This window comes from Hyperoodon ampullatus (genome assembly GCF_949752795.1).
Source record: "Hyperoodon ampullatus genome assembly, chromosome: 9".
NCBI lineage: Eukaryota > Metazoa > Chordata > Mammalia > Artiodactyla > Ziphiidae > Hyperoodon > Hyperoodon ampullatus.
Window position 1 is genome coordinate 61,569,430 of NC_136922.1, and position 14,624 is coordinate 61,584,053.

At 41.6% G+C, this 14,624-nt stretch overlaps 1 protein-coding gene across 1 annotated transcript in view; it reads right to left on the bottom strand.

The window, feature by feature from the left end:
• CPVL (carboxypeptidase vitellogenic like) overlaps positions 1-14,624 on the bottom strand; it is a gene marked incomplete at both ends in the record, with an annotated part of 97,442 nt that overhangs the window by 206 nt on the left and 82,612 nt on the right.

The window sequence follows — 14,624 nt, forward strand, 5'->3', positions numbered from 1 at the left end:
TGAAATAAAGAACATATTATATCAATCCATGCCTTTGGATATGCCGATTGTCTGCTTTTGATAGCATTAATAATAGGTACCTTAAGGTAAGAAAGTTTTAAAATTGTGTAGTTATTCAATTTTATACCAAGTTGCATTCATCTTTGACATGTACAGAACTGGAAAATTCCTCCTTGTCTTTTTCCTCTTGGGACGGAGCTGTCTGCGCCCCCGTGCTGTGCTGTAATTCTTACCCGGTTATGGCACTAAGGTGGGGAGACCTACCCGAGACCAGCTCTGCCTTCAACTGGGTGGAGGAATCTACTTAATTCCACCCTTCAGTTAGCTGGTCCACTTGGCTGTCACACTAAACTATACCTTCCACCTTAGCCTGTACCATTAATAAAGGAGATATTTTGATACTCCAAAAAATTAAAACAATAACAAAAGAGAAATCCTTGATAGCTGAAATTTTAAAAGCCCAGTTTCGAGCAGCAAAGAGAACATTCTATTTTTCCTGACATTTTATTATGAAACATTTTCAAACATATAGCAAATTTGAAAGAATTTCATATATGCACCATTTAGATATTGTCTTGTCTTCTTACAGATGGAGCTCACTATCCATCTATTAATCCACCTTATCTTTTTGACACATTCCAAAGTAAAATGGGGGTATCAGTATACTTCTCCCCAAATTCTGTGTATAATTTACATATAACGGAATCCACTAGTCTTAGGGGTAAACTCAACAAGTTTGGATAACAATGGACCCCTCTGTCAGCTCTCAGGATGTATAAGGCATCCTTCAAACTTCTGTAGTTGAGGTGAGTTCAGACTCACACAAGAGCCTACAAGGGGCCACCCTTAACGCCAGGCTCTGCACTCGGAAAGTCTATGGTTTCAGCCAATGTCCCAAGGACCTCTCTACAACAAGGGCAGGCCTTCATGATTCAAAAAGGGAAAGAACCGACACTGAGTGCTGGGAGGGTGCATGCAGGAGAGATCCCTGTGGCCTGAGGGGTCCTGTTGCACATGTGGAGAATGGACAGGAGTTAGTAGTGGCTGATGTAAGTGAACACATGCAGTAAAGCAATCACATTCAGTGACTTCTAGCTGCTGAATCACAATCAAGAATTAAAGACTACTTTTAAAAAGTCCCTTTATTAGAGGCCGGCCTTGTACCTGCATCAATCTGAAAAGAACTGAAGCAGAAAAAATAAAAATATATATATTTGCACAGTGTGTTGATTCTATTACCCCCTCCCCCCAACACCCACCATCTTCCAACCTTGTGTGAGATAAGTGGATCAACGTCATTAGATGAATTTTATTTTGCAGCTTACAGCTGTAGAAGCTGTGCCCTGAACAACGGCAGAGAGCACCCTTCACGGCAGCGTCGAGGAGACTGTTTGGAGCTATAAGGGGGCTTGTCCAGGTCATACAATTGTACGTGGAGGAAGCAGCTAGAACCCTGGCTTCTAATGCAAACACCAGTGTTTTTAATCAAATTGCAGTACTTACACAATAATTCCTTACTTTGAACAGAACTTTACGGCTTAGTCACAGAACGTTTCACTCGCCTCTGAACGGCCCTCTGAGGTAGGTAAGGACTGAGATTGGCCTTACCCCTCATATACCCCTGGAGACATCTGCTTTATGCTACCCTCCAGCAAGGCCGTCATCTGTGCCTTGCTGCTCTGACAGTGGCGTCCATCTACCACTTGTGTTCCAGCTTGCATCTGGAAACCCACCATGTCCCACTTTTTGTCACAGACTGAAAGTAAACACATCTGTGACAAGAGCCCGTGCATGTGGCTCTGGAGGGAAACTTCTGCTGCCCCCACTATCCCAGGCTAGAATTCTCTTCCTGTAGCTTCTCATCCAATTCTCCAGCCTTGGCAGGAATCCGATGAGTGATTTCTATGCAGCTTCAGCTCAGCCGAGGACATTTAACGAAGTCATGTTTATGACAAAACCCAGCTGCTTAAGCTGGAAATGAGTTTGGTGGCAACCATCCAGAACAGTAATAAACTGAATACTCAGGAGCTAAAGGTCATCCTGTCTTCCAGACCAGAGCTGCCACTAATGGGGGAATAGCACAGTGCTTGATGGCCTGGGCTCGGGAGTCAAAGTGCAGGAGCACGACCAGAGGCACAGCAAGCTGTGTGACCTTGGGCAATTAACTTCATGTCTCTGAGTTTCTGTTTCCATAACTGTACAACAGAGAATAAAATAATATGTCCTGGGATAGTTGTATAAGGAATTAATGGAATAATATCCATTGGAACACTTGGCACAGTGCCTGGCCTGGGATGGTACTTAAGAAATATCAGCCATTGTAATTATTCTTCCAGTAATTATCTGTATTCAAAATCCAAGATCAAAATGCTTGTATCAACCTAACCAACCTAGAACATTGTGTTCCTACATTAGCATGGAAGAATCTTGGTTTAAGCGAGTTAACACAGTAGTTCTCAGTGCGTAAAAGTACCTGAGCTTGTTAAAGCAGACTGCTGTGCCCCCTGCATTGGCAGGCAGATTCTTAACCACTGCGCCATCAGGGAGGCCCCTAAGAATTTGTGTTTCAAACAGTTCCAAAGTAATGTTGGTGCTGTTGGTCCAAAGACTATGCTTTGAGAACCGCTATTGAAACCAACTTTCTATTTTGTGAGAAACCAGGCAGTTCTGTTTTTACATCAAGGGAGAATACAAAGAGAAATTTGGTTAACGTCTACTCGTGACCTCACCTTAGTGTATTTTTTCCTGATCATCTGCTCTCCTGGTGTTTATACACACCCACACCCACACACACTCTCACACACACACATCCACCTTCTACATCCATGATAAACAAGTGGTAAAGACGAGATGACAGGGGTTAGGTGTTATAATTCTTATTCACAGTGAGTTGCCTGATCCCTGGTCCAATTCTGAGCTGCCACATGTAATGACATCATAAATGATGTCATTAAGATTGGAAAGAAAAGCTCATTTAGGAACCAAGTCTTTTTCACATACCACAAAATTCTTTTTTTTTTTTTTTTTTTTTTTTTTTTTTTTTTTTTTTTTTTTTTTTTTGTGGTATGCGGGCCTCTCACTGTTGTGGCCTCTCCCGTTGCGGAGCACAGGCTCCGGACGCGCAGGCTCAGCAGCCATGGCTCACGGGCCCAGCCGCTCCGCGGCATATGGGATCCTCCCAGACCGGGGCACGAACCCGTATCCCCTGCATCGGCAGGCGGACTCTCAACCACTGCGCCACCAGGGAGGCCCCTACCACAAAATTCTTGATGTTCTCTATCAGATTCCCATACAGCATTTTACTGACGTTAACCTCAGAAATAAATTTATGAGTGCTGAAACAAAACCCACTCTGCTGTTTATAGCCAAGCCACTCACCACTCACGAATCAAGAACACAAATCACTACAGAGTTTTTAGAGCTGTGTAAAAAAATGTGACAGGGTCATGATTACATATTTAAATGTGACAAGATTAATCTCAAGGCTCCCTGGATAGAAATGGTCTCATCACCAGAAACTGTATTTTTTGGGTGCTTTCACACTAGAACTGAAACCCCTAAACTCATGTGTTCCAGATGTCACGAATTTTCAAAGGGTTATACAAAACACTTTAAAGCTTCATTCCACTTTACATTTTAGAAAACAATACAATGCTCCCTGCAACTAGAAACATGGACCTGGCAATAAAGGTTTCTCAGTTGTGCCTTTTGAGATGAAATAGAGAGGGAAATTCACAATGGGTGTTGACATAGATGTGTCGGGGGGGACTTCCTAGGAGTCTTGGAGGAGCAGATCACGGGACAATGGTGGGTGGGGAGGGGGAAAGGGATGCACTAAAGACAAAGGAAACTGTGAGTTCAAAAACAGTGGGGAGGGCTTCCCTGGTGGCAGTGGTTGAGAATCCGCCTGCCAATGTGGGGGACGCGGGTTCGCGCCCTGGTCCAGGAAGATCCCACATGCCGGGGAGCAACTAAGCCCGTGTGCCACAACTACTGAGCCTGGGCTCTGGAGCCTGCGAGCCACAACTACTGAGCCCGCATGCCACAACTACTGAAGCCTGCACGCCTGGAGCCCGTGCTCCGCGGCAGGAGAGGCCACGACAGTGAGAGGCCCGCGCGCAGCAGCGGAGGGTGGCCCCCGCTTGCCTCAACTGGAAGGAGACCACGCACAGCAACGAGGACCCAATGCAGCCAAAAAAAAAAAAAAAAAACAAAACAAAAACAAAAAACAGTGGGGCATGAAACTGCATGGCACGTGCAGTAACCCAAAAGAGGTTTCAGTTGTAAAGAGTTAGTGGGAAAGCAGAAGGGACAGTTGAACAGGTAAACCCCATATGACATGCTGCTGGGATGCATGGACCTTACCCTATAGGATTTGTGTGTGTGTGTTAAAATACACATAATATAAAATTATCATTCTAACCATTTTACAGTGAACAATTCAGTAGCATTTAGTATATTCACAGTGTTGTGCAACCATCACCACTATCTAGTTGCAGAATGTTTTCATCACCCCAAAGGAAACCCTATACTCATTAGCAATCACTTTCCATTCCCCTCTTCCTGCCAGTCCCTGGCAATCACTAATCTACTTTCTGTCTCTATGGGTTTGCCTATTCTGGATATATCCTCGAGGGTTTTAAGCAGAGTAGTGATACGCTCAGATTTGCATTGTAGAAAGGTGACTTAATATGTAATGAGGGGGCTGATTTGGAAGGAAATGATACTGGGGTAAGGAGGTAAATTAGGAGACTAGATCTTCAGGTGAGAGATGATGTAGGCTCATAAGATAGATGGTGAGAAGGGGAAGGGAAGAGAGGTGCTGGGATAGAAATAATAAAATTAGTGATTAATCAGACATAAAGTTTAAGTGAAAGCACCCCCCCAACACACAAACATCCTCCCCATTTCAGGCTTCTGACATGTGCAGCTTTGCAAGAAGTGATGTTATTAACCAAGAAAGAAGAAAAGAGGCACATGGCTGAAGCAGGTTTGGGAGGAAGGTGATATAGGATAGTTTATAATCCTTGTTTTCTACTTCAGGTTGAGTTCATGCAGACACTCAAGAGAATCTTGTTTGTTAGTTTCTGATTTATACTACATTTCATTTATTATTTTTATTCCATTCCACATTTACAAACTCTTACCTTTTTGTTTTCAGACACTAACCCTGAGTAGAAATAAAATAAATATGCACTCAAATAAAAAATATACTAAAAAGAAAGGGTACTTGGTAATGAGAATAAAAAATAAGCCAAAGCTTGTTAGCAGCCACCTCTTAACAAAGAGTGAGGCAAGTCACTTTCAAAAAAAAAACCAAAAAACAAAGTGAAGGTCAAGGCTCAGGGCTGCTCCCACAACACGCAGGGAAAATGCCTTCAGATTCACCACTGTAAGTTCTAGGGTAGCAAATAATTATTGAGGGGAAAGGGTGCTTTAGCTGACCTAAATGTAGCCGTCGCAGTGGCATCGTTTCTAAAGTAGTCAATATAGAGCTTTGATGCTACCTTACAGTTCCCAAGAGGCTCTCTAGGTACACCATCTAACTTAATCAGTTGCAACAATATCATAATTTAGGATTTACACTTTTGATTATGACACAATAATAGCATGGGTCAAACCAACCCCACTCTATTAAGAACAACAATAAAAGCTTAAAGGCATGGACTCAGGATTTAGCAGATCTGGGTTGGAGCCCAGCGCCATGACTTGGGCACAATGACTTAACTAACTCTATTTTCCCATCTGTAAAATGGAGATAAGAATTAGGGTGACCGCGGGCTTCCCTGGTGGCGCAGTGGTTGAGAGTTCGCCTGTTGATGCAGGGGACATGGGTTCGTGCCCCAGTCCGGGAAGATCCCACGTGCCGCGGAGCGGCTGGGCCCGTGAGCCATGGCCGCTGAGCCTGCGCGTCCGGAGCCTGTGCTCCGCAACGGGAGAGGCCACAACAGTGAGAGGCCTGCGTACCTCAAAAACAAAAACAAAACAAAAAAAAAAAAAAAAAAAAAAAAAAAAAGAATTAGGGTGACCAGTTGTCCCAGTTTGCCCAGGACTGAGGGGTTACTGCGAACATAAAACTTTTAGTGCTAACACTGAAAAAGTGCCAGGCGATTTGGAATGGTTAGTCATGCTAAGAATATTTAACTTTCTGTGAGAATTCATAGAAATAATGCATATAAAATGTTACATGGCACTTGGTCCACAGATGTGTATTAAGCTTGCACCACGTATCATACAGGCAAATAATAAGCACTCAACCAAAGGTCATCATACTATTATTATCTGAATTTTTATGGTCAAAGGAATATGTTTTCCCTTTAGGAGCAGAGAAAGATTAGAAGTTACTAGGAACTGTAAACTTCCTTACTATACTTTTTCAGAAAGATAGGTTATAATATTTTCTTTAGGAGGGGAAAGATAGGTTATAATATTTTCTTTAGGAGGGGAAAGATAGATTATAATATTTTCTTTAGGAGGGGAAATATTTCTCTTCCAGGCTTCTTTTATTTCCATGCTATGAATCTTTCCTTCCCATGGGAAAGAATGTTCCAGTTAAAGTTAAGAAAGCAACTTAAATAAGAAATCAAACCTCTGTCAATAGGCTTAACTGTCTAGAGTGAATTGTATCCCTTAAGCCTGACAACACCAGGATCCATCCCGTTCTTTCCACCCCCTTTCACCCCATGCAATGCCCAACACCCTCTTCTCCCCACACAGAAATGTCAAGCAAGCAAGACCTTACTTGTCTCAGCAGAATGGCAAAAAGCAGTTGTGTCTTTTTTCCCTTTTAAGAACCCACTTTACAACATAGGGTTTCATGCAATTAAAAAGTAATCAGAACTTTACTCCCTCCATGTCCAATTTTGATATTAGATATCCACAAGAGGATAAAAAGCACAATCCAGTTCATTAATTACCCTTACTCAATATCTAGCTTTATGATCCACATTTGTAGTTTTCTTTGGGAAGAGAGAATGAGAATGGGGGAGGAGAGGGCAGAGGTTATAGCCGCAAATGCTCTCTGCCAGGAGTGTTGTGAGGACTTAGATCCTGACTCACTGTCTTCTGGGTAACATGGAAACAAGAGCCAGCCAACTTGCCAAAATTGTGCTTCCTGCAAACAGTAGTGCAGGCTAGCTCCAGCAGTGGTGTGCTGGAGTTCTTTCCCACTGGTTTAGGAGATTGGATTATACACGTGGCTGCCCCACTCCACATTTGGTGACATCATGTTGGTAGCCTGAAATCAGCCACGGTGGGAGCATTTACACCACGGAAGTTGGCAAACACTACAGATCAGTGGCTCCCCTCCCTCCCAAGCTGGTTTACTCTCAGACCACTGGTTCTCTGACATTTTGATGTTCCTGGGGAAACAGACATTAAGGCATTCTTCCTCTTTCCCAAAATAAATCAAAGAAATATCCGTTCAGATGGGTAAATTATCTTCTCTGAAACCTTGGCGCAGGATATCAGATGGGCTGGGTTTCAAATATTTGCAGGAAGGTAAGAAGGTCCTGTTGCCTGCTTCCATTCCTGCCTGTCCCCACTGAGTTCTAGTATTACTGGCAGTAATAGTTTCAAGACCACACCACCAAGTTGTCAGGATCCTTCTGTGTATCAGAGCCCCTAAGACACTCCAAAGGTGGTCTTTTTGGGGCCACTCCTGACCAGAGAGGGTATCTACATTCAACTGTGTTCCTGACCCACAGCCTAAGGGGACCCCAGACCCGCAAATGCCCCCAGGTTCCGGGAATTTAGAAGACAAAATATGGCGAATGGTGCAACATTTTCAATGATGCCATTTGTTGAACCAAAGAGTTCAAGGCAAAAATAATGCCCTTAGTCCAGCTGACAACATAGCAATACTGCAACACAACTTTGTTTTGTTCCTTCATGCTGCCCATTTCTCTACCCAACTCCATGCTCTACCTTGTTTGTTTTTTGGCTCCATTTACTGTTCCCATAAACAACTTTGTAAATCTGGTTATGCTTCAAATTGAAACAACGAAAAGTTATTGTTTAAAAGGCAAACCCCCATTCCTCTTTGTTCCTCAATAACATTAACTTTTAAAACCCGTTCTCCATGTGCAGATAATACTTTAAATGTTAGCCTTCTTAGTATTTATTCACTTCCCATAATGAAATGGTTCTCTGTTAAATTTCAATAGATTATTGAAAACCACTCAATAGCTAAGAGAAAATTATGCATCATTGCTGAGCTGTTATACCTCAGCAAATAGATCTGCTATCCAATTTATAGTTTAAATAATACAATAAATTAGCACCCTGAGTATTAACTAAGTGCATATTTGGATAGCTTAATTTAGTAGCCTTCTTTTTAAGCTCATCAGTCCTCTCTAATGAAATAGAACCACATGAACTAAGAGGACCCTTGGCAAATAATCAGAGTAAAATTGGGAGTTGCTATTGTTTATTATTGCCTTTGTTTTCAAGAAGCAAGCTGTATGTTTTTTTAAGAAAAGGGAAAAAAAACCCTCAAATACCGAGAATTCAATTTTTTTTAAAGGAGAGGACACACTAGTCAGCCACTGAGATAATGAAACTTCTACAACCCCTTCCATAAATTTTTTTCCCAGAATATTTCTCCTTTTTTCTCTTATGTAACACAGAAAGGAAATAGTTTTCAGTGGACATAAACAATGCATCCTTTCATTTGATGGGCATTGTTTAGAACTATTCATCATCTCAGTATGTCTAGTCTATTTCCTAGAAGACATTCTGGTGTGTACAAATGGTGAGCAACTATTGCATTCCTTGAGAACTGTAGTATTTGAATATACACACAAATGAGAGGGGTGTGGGCATAAGGTAGGGGACAATTTGATTTTAATTCTAATTCGCTGAACATTTACTGAGTGTCAGGAACTGTGCTAAGGGGTTTGCTACAATCATAAATTGTCCATTATTCCTGTCCTCAAGGAGCTCAGTGTCAAACAGAGGAAGAAGGCAATTGAAGAGGCAAATGAAAACCCAGTGTGGTACATGCAACAGGAGATGTACATAGAGAGAGATGCAGAGAAGGAGGAATTCTGGGAAAAGGGCTTCCTAGAGGTGATGCTGGAACTTAACTCTGAAAGGCAAATGGGGGTTTTCCAGGCAGTCAGAGGAGTAGGAAGGGCCTTATAAGAAAAGCAGAGGGAATCCATGGGAACTATTGGCTGACAGAACAGTAAGGTGTGCTTGGGGAATTATAAGGTGTTTTGGTTTGTTTTTCAGGATTTAGTTAAGAAGGAGGGAGAGTGAGAGTCCAGGTTGGGGAAGGAAGCAGAGGCCAGATCAAACATCTTTACTCTTCTATGTAAAGAGTTCAGACCTTATTCTTCAGGTATCAGGGAGTTAGTGAGGGATTTTAAACAAGGAAAATCAGGATCGGACTTGCATTTTGGAAAAAGCACAGAGAGAAGGGTAGGTTAGAGAGAAAGGAGACTAGTTAAGACCAGTTAATGAGGCTATTGTAAAAGGGAAAAAGTTTAAACAACTTAAAAACACATATTCAGAGTGTTCTTGAATAGCATCTTTTAAAATTTGTGCCTTTTCTTAAAACACCCTAAGGCAAAAACTGTTTCATTCTAGAATTCATAATGTAGGGTAGCCATTGTTTTTTTATGTCCCCCAAAATGCTGTACGTTTTTTATTGGTTTGTATAAAATCAGTGTTTTTCTTTTGAAGTAGTTCTTTGGGGTTTCTGTGTCAAGCAGTAGGAAGTGAGTAAATCAGGTCAGTGAGAAGGATACTATAAAGCAGATGTGAGAAAGGCTAGCTAAAGAACTGGGTGAGTAGTATTTGCCAATTACTCTTCTTCTTAATTTTCTGGTAAGACTCACAGCAAAGAGACTGGCTAAAAAACTTCACTTCCTTGTCGTTTCAATGGAAAAGTGATGGAAGTGAGGGGATTTGTGCTGTGTTAGAAAAAAGATTCAGGTTCTTCTCCCTGTGGTCTAGGCCTTGCCTGCAAATCCAGGCTTAAGTTGAAATGTCTATTTTATTAGTTGCTTCTTATACTGAGCCACTGTTGGTAAGCTGAAGTGATAAGGTGTTGAAGAAATAAATTTCTAATTTTTTTAAAGCTGGTTATTTTGATAGCCAGCATCAGCTCAGGCCATCCAGAAAGAAAAGTGCATCCACACAACCAAAGCAGTACCAAGACTTGGATATGACATGTCCACTCCACCCTTTCACTGGATGTGGATGCTACAGTCTTTCAATTGATGGTAGCCAGAGAAGAAGACGGGAAAGAGAGCAAGAGAAAAAGAAGACAGACCACATTTATTAGATATGGGAAAAGACATTAAGTGCCCCCTTCCACTTAACAAGCCCAGCTGAAAGATGCCTAGAGACAAGTCCAAGAGTTGGCGAGGTAGTGGAATAACCAGAACCCTTGTACATTACTGGAAAGAATACAATCAATTTGGAAAACAGTTTGGCATTACCTAAGAAAGTTGAAGATGCTCAAACCCTGTGAACTCATCCATTCCACCTCTAGGAATTATTCTTAGAGAAAGTCTTGCATGCAGGCCCAAGGAGGTACTTGCAAGACTGTGTACAGCAGCAATATTTATAGTAGCAAAAAGCTGGAAACAACCCAAATGCCCATCAGCAGTGAAATGGACAAATGATATAATCACACAATGGAATACTATGCAGCAATGTAAAAGAACGAAGCACAATTTTGCATGTATCAACACGATGAATCTCAAAGTATTGAAGAGCAAAAGTATATTGCAAAATCATACAGAATAATTCCTTTTATATAAAATTAAACATGAAAAGTAAAATATCATTTATGGAGATGTATATCTGCAGTAAAACTATTAATTTTTTTAAAAAAAGTAAAAGGGTGGGCTTCCCTGGTGGCGTAGTGGTTGGGAGTCCGCCTGCTGATGCAGGGGACACGGGTTCGTGCCCCGGTCCGGGAGGATCCCACGTGCTGCGGAGCGGCTGGGCCCGTGAGCCATGGCCGCTGAGCCTGCGCGTCCGGAGCCTGTGCTCCGCAACGGGAGAGACCACAACAGTGAGAGGCCTGCATACCGCAAAAAAAAAAAGAAAAAAAAAAAAGTAAAAGGGTGATAAAAAAAATCCAGGGCAGTGGTTTACCTCAAGGGCCAGTGAGAGAAGGGGATAGGCTGGTAATGCTGCATTTCCTAAATGACTGGTAAGCACAAGGGTATTCATTTATCATTGTTTGTTTTATCTCACACAAGTATGATACGTATTTTTGGATATTATTCAATTTTTAACTAAAAAAGAAAAGAAAAAACCCACCTACTGATGCTGCCAAACTCACAAAAATGAATCTTTAAGAAATTCAACATGTTCTCTGTTGTGCTTTTTCCTTCTGCCCAACACAGGGATGATGAGATGAACCCTATATCTAAAAACAGTAAGTGGGGAGGATACAGAGAAGCAATTGAAGGAAACAAAGGCAAAAGTGGGAAGTCCCCCTCTGGCAAGCAGAGCTGGTGCCAGAATGGAAACAAGAAGACAGAGCTGGTGCCAGAATGGAAACCTTGGGACTCCGGTTGCTGCATAAAAAAATAAATAGAGGAACAAAAATAACACCCACATCTCCATGCTGGACAGCAGAAGAGCAAGAAGTTGCCAAACATTTGGTTTTTTGTTTTTGCTAGATTATTTTTTACTCTCTAAATCTAAGCTCCTATATTCCTCTTCTTCCCTGTTTCTATACGTTAGAAGCTCAGTACAAATGAAACAAAACAAAAACAAAACCAGAACAAAAGCATTAAGGCTGGATGCTTCATTTATTGCCAACAGGGATGTTTCAGATTATTGTTAAACTAGAAGGGACTCAATGCTTTAGAAACATCTCATCACTCAGTTTAGTGATTTTCATATACTTTTGTTAGACTGCCATGCAGCAAAACATGGAACACCTCCCCAGTCCCCTCTACTTCTTCCATCTCTCATCAAGACAGTCTCCTTGTTATGGTGAAGGGAAAACTGGATACAACTGCAGTATTTCTAGTCCTATCTGATGAATAATACTCAGCCCATTTCATCATCTGAGCCTTTAAGACATAATATCTCTTAAGGACCCTGTTAGATGGGGTTGGGGGAAGCATCTTGCCCTGTGAAAACAGATTCATGCTAGGAGAGGTCAACAAAGACAATAAAATAAATATTTATTACATGCTTACTAGATGTCAGACAGAGTGTCAAGTAATAAATGAGCATTATCTTAATTAATTCTAATAATGAATCCTTCTGCAAGAGAGGTAGGTATTAATATCAACCCCAGTTTACAGATGAGGAACCTCTTGGAGAGGTTAAGTAACTTGCCCAAGTCACACAGCTAGTAAGTGGTAGAGCTGGGAGCCAAGCCAGGTCTAACACAGTATTCATTACCTTAATCGCTAAACTATAATGTCACTTGAGTATGGTGATATAATAGAAGTAGTGAGAATCGTCAAGGAAATAAAAAATAAATAAAATTCAAGCTCATAACTTCTCAATCTGAGGTCACCAAAGGTGGTCCATGGTTTGGGTTGGGGAGAGTCTATGAATTATTTTCAACAATTCAAATAGTCTAATCCATGGGTTCTTTGTCTTTTGTGTGCCTTGGACCCCTATGGCTGTTTAGTGTAGCCTAAAGATACCTCTCAGAATAATGTTTTCTTTTTTGTTTTTTTTTTTTTTGCGGTACGTGGGCCTCTCACTGTTGTGGCCTCTCCTGTTGCGGGGCACAGGCTCCAGACGCACAGGCTCAGCAGCCATGGCTCACGGGCCTAGCCGCTCCGCGGCATGTGGGATCTTCCCGGACCAGGGCACGAACCCATGTCCCCTGCATCGGCAGGCGGACTCTCAACCACCACGCCACCAGGGAAGCCCCAGAATAATGTTTTTAAATACATGATTCACTCATATATATATTATGATACATATCATAATATATATACATATATGTTATAGATTACAAATGAAGCCATTACATTGAAATGATCAAAACAGCTAAACATGAATTTGTGATATATCAACATACATCCTTCTATATGAACACATATAGAAGAGCAACCTGTGGGTCTGATAACTCCTGTAACTTTAAAGTAGTGATGGTCATAAGCATTGTTTCTAGCTATTTGCAACAGCATCTGTATTTGGTATGAAAATATCTCTGCTTTCTATGGCGACAAAGTCAAAGGCACTGCTAATACTGCTGTGGTTTGTTGCTTACATTCATAATGGAAGGAAATGATGTTTCAGTTAGAGGTTAGTGAAAATAAAGTTGCAATTTCTTTCCCTTCTAAGTTCATTGATCCTTTGAATCCTAACCACAAACCCTTACCCCAGGTTAGGAATCTATTAAATAACCAACGATCACCTAATGGAAGTGCTAAGTTTACTCCTGATAAGGCTTCATTCTAAATCATTGCATTTTTATTTTTGCTTTGGCATGGAACTAATTGTATCAATCTATTATATCAATAGTATTTGATCAATAATTAATATCCAGAATCACACTGTGACTGGTGGGCAACATCTTTGCTGAGAACTCTTCTGGATGATGTTTACAGGAGACCCTGCTTGATCTAGTTGTATCTTTGTTGGAAAGTAACAGAAGACTTTGCACATGAGGATCGCATCATTTCAGTAAGGGACAGAATGCTGCTGGGAAAAGGAAGCTAATGTTTTGAGTAAATAAAAGAGTTCTTCTACGAGTCTAAATTACCAATGGTCTATCAGTATTTTGAGAGAACAAAGATCACTTGTAAACCTACAATGCATGGCAGGGAACTGAGGTTTAAAATTTAGTTTAAGGTTTTGGCTGAGGATTTCAGAGAACCAGAGCCATACCAGTAAATACTGCTGACTAGAGGACACTTTTCTAAATGTGATGCTTCAGATCAATGGCTGGTTTGTTAAGAGTAAATCTATGTTCTCAGGTTTCTGGTTGGCCTGTAAGTAAGTAAAATAGGTCAGGGTTTAGAGCACCCTTTAGGCATCAGAACGGAAGTTTATCCAAATGTAAGCCCCACAGGATTCCTGCAAGATGGAAGTCATTTCCTTATCAATAGAGGAACAAAAGACATCACAGTTTAGGGTTCCCCAAAACCAGCTGCATATTCAATTCCCTAAGAAGCTTAAATATTGATGCTCAGGTCTTACCCCAGACCAGTAAAGTCAGAATATCTGGAAATAGGCCTTGGGAATCTATATTTGCAAGGGTTGAGACACAATGGCTTAGGAAAATGTAGTGGACAAGGACGGTTCCAAATTCTTTGCCGTTCTTGCCATCAGGAGGAATATGGCCTTGCTCTGTGACTTGCTTTGACCAAGGGAGTGCAATGGAAATAACAGTCTGGGGCTTTTGAACCCTGGCCTTAAAAGGATGGGCATCTTTTGCTTCTCAGTTTGGGAGACCTGCTGCTATGCTGTGAAGTCCAGGCCAGGACACTACATGGTTAGAGGTCATATGGAGAGAGCGCTGGAGGACAGGAGATTCCCTTGGAGACTACCTAGGAGACTACCTTAGCCAGCTTTAGCCAAACTCTCAGCTGAATGCAGCTGCGTGTGTGACCTCGGCCTACCCCAATCAGAAGAACCACTCCACGGAGCCCATTCCACCCACATAATTGTGAGAAATAATAAAT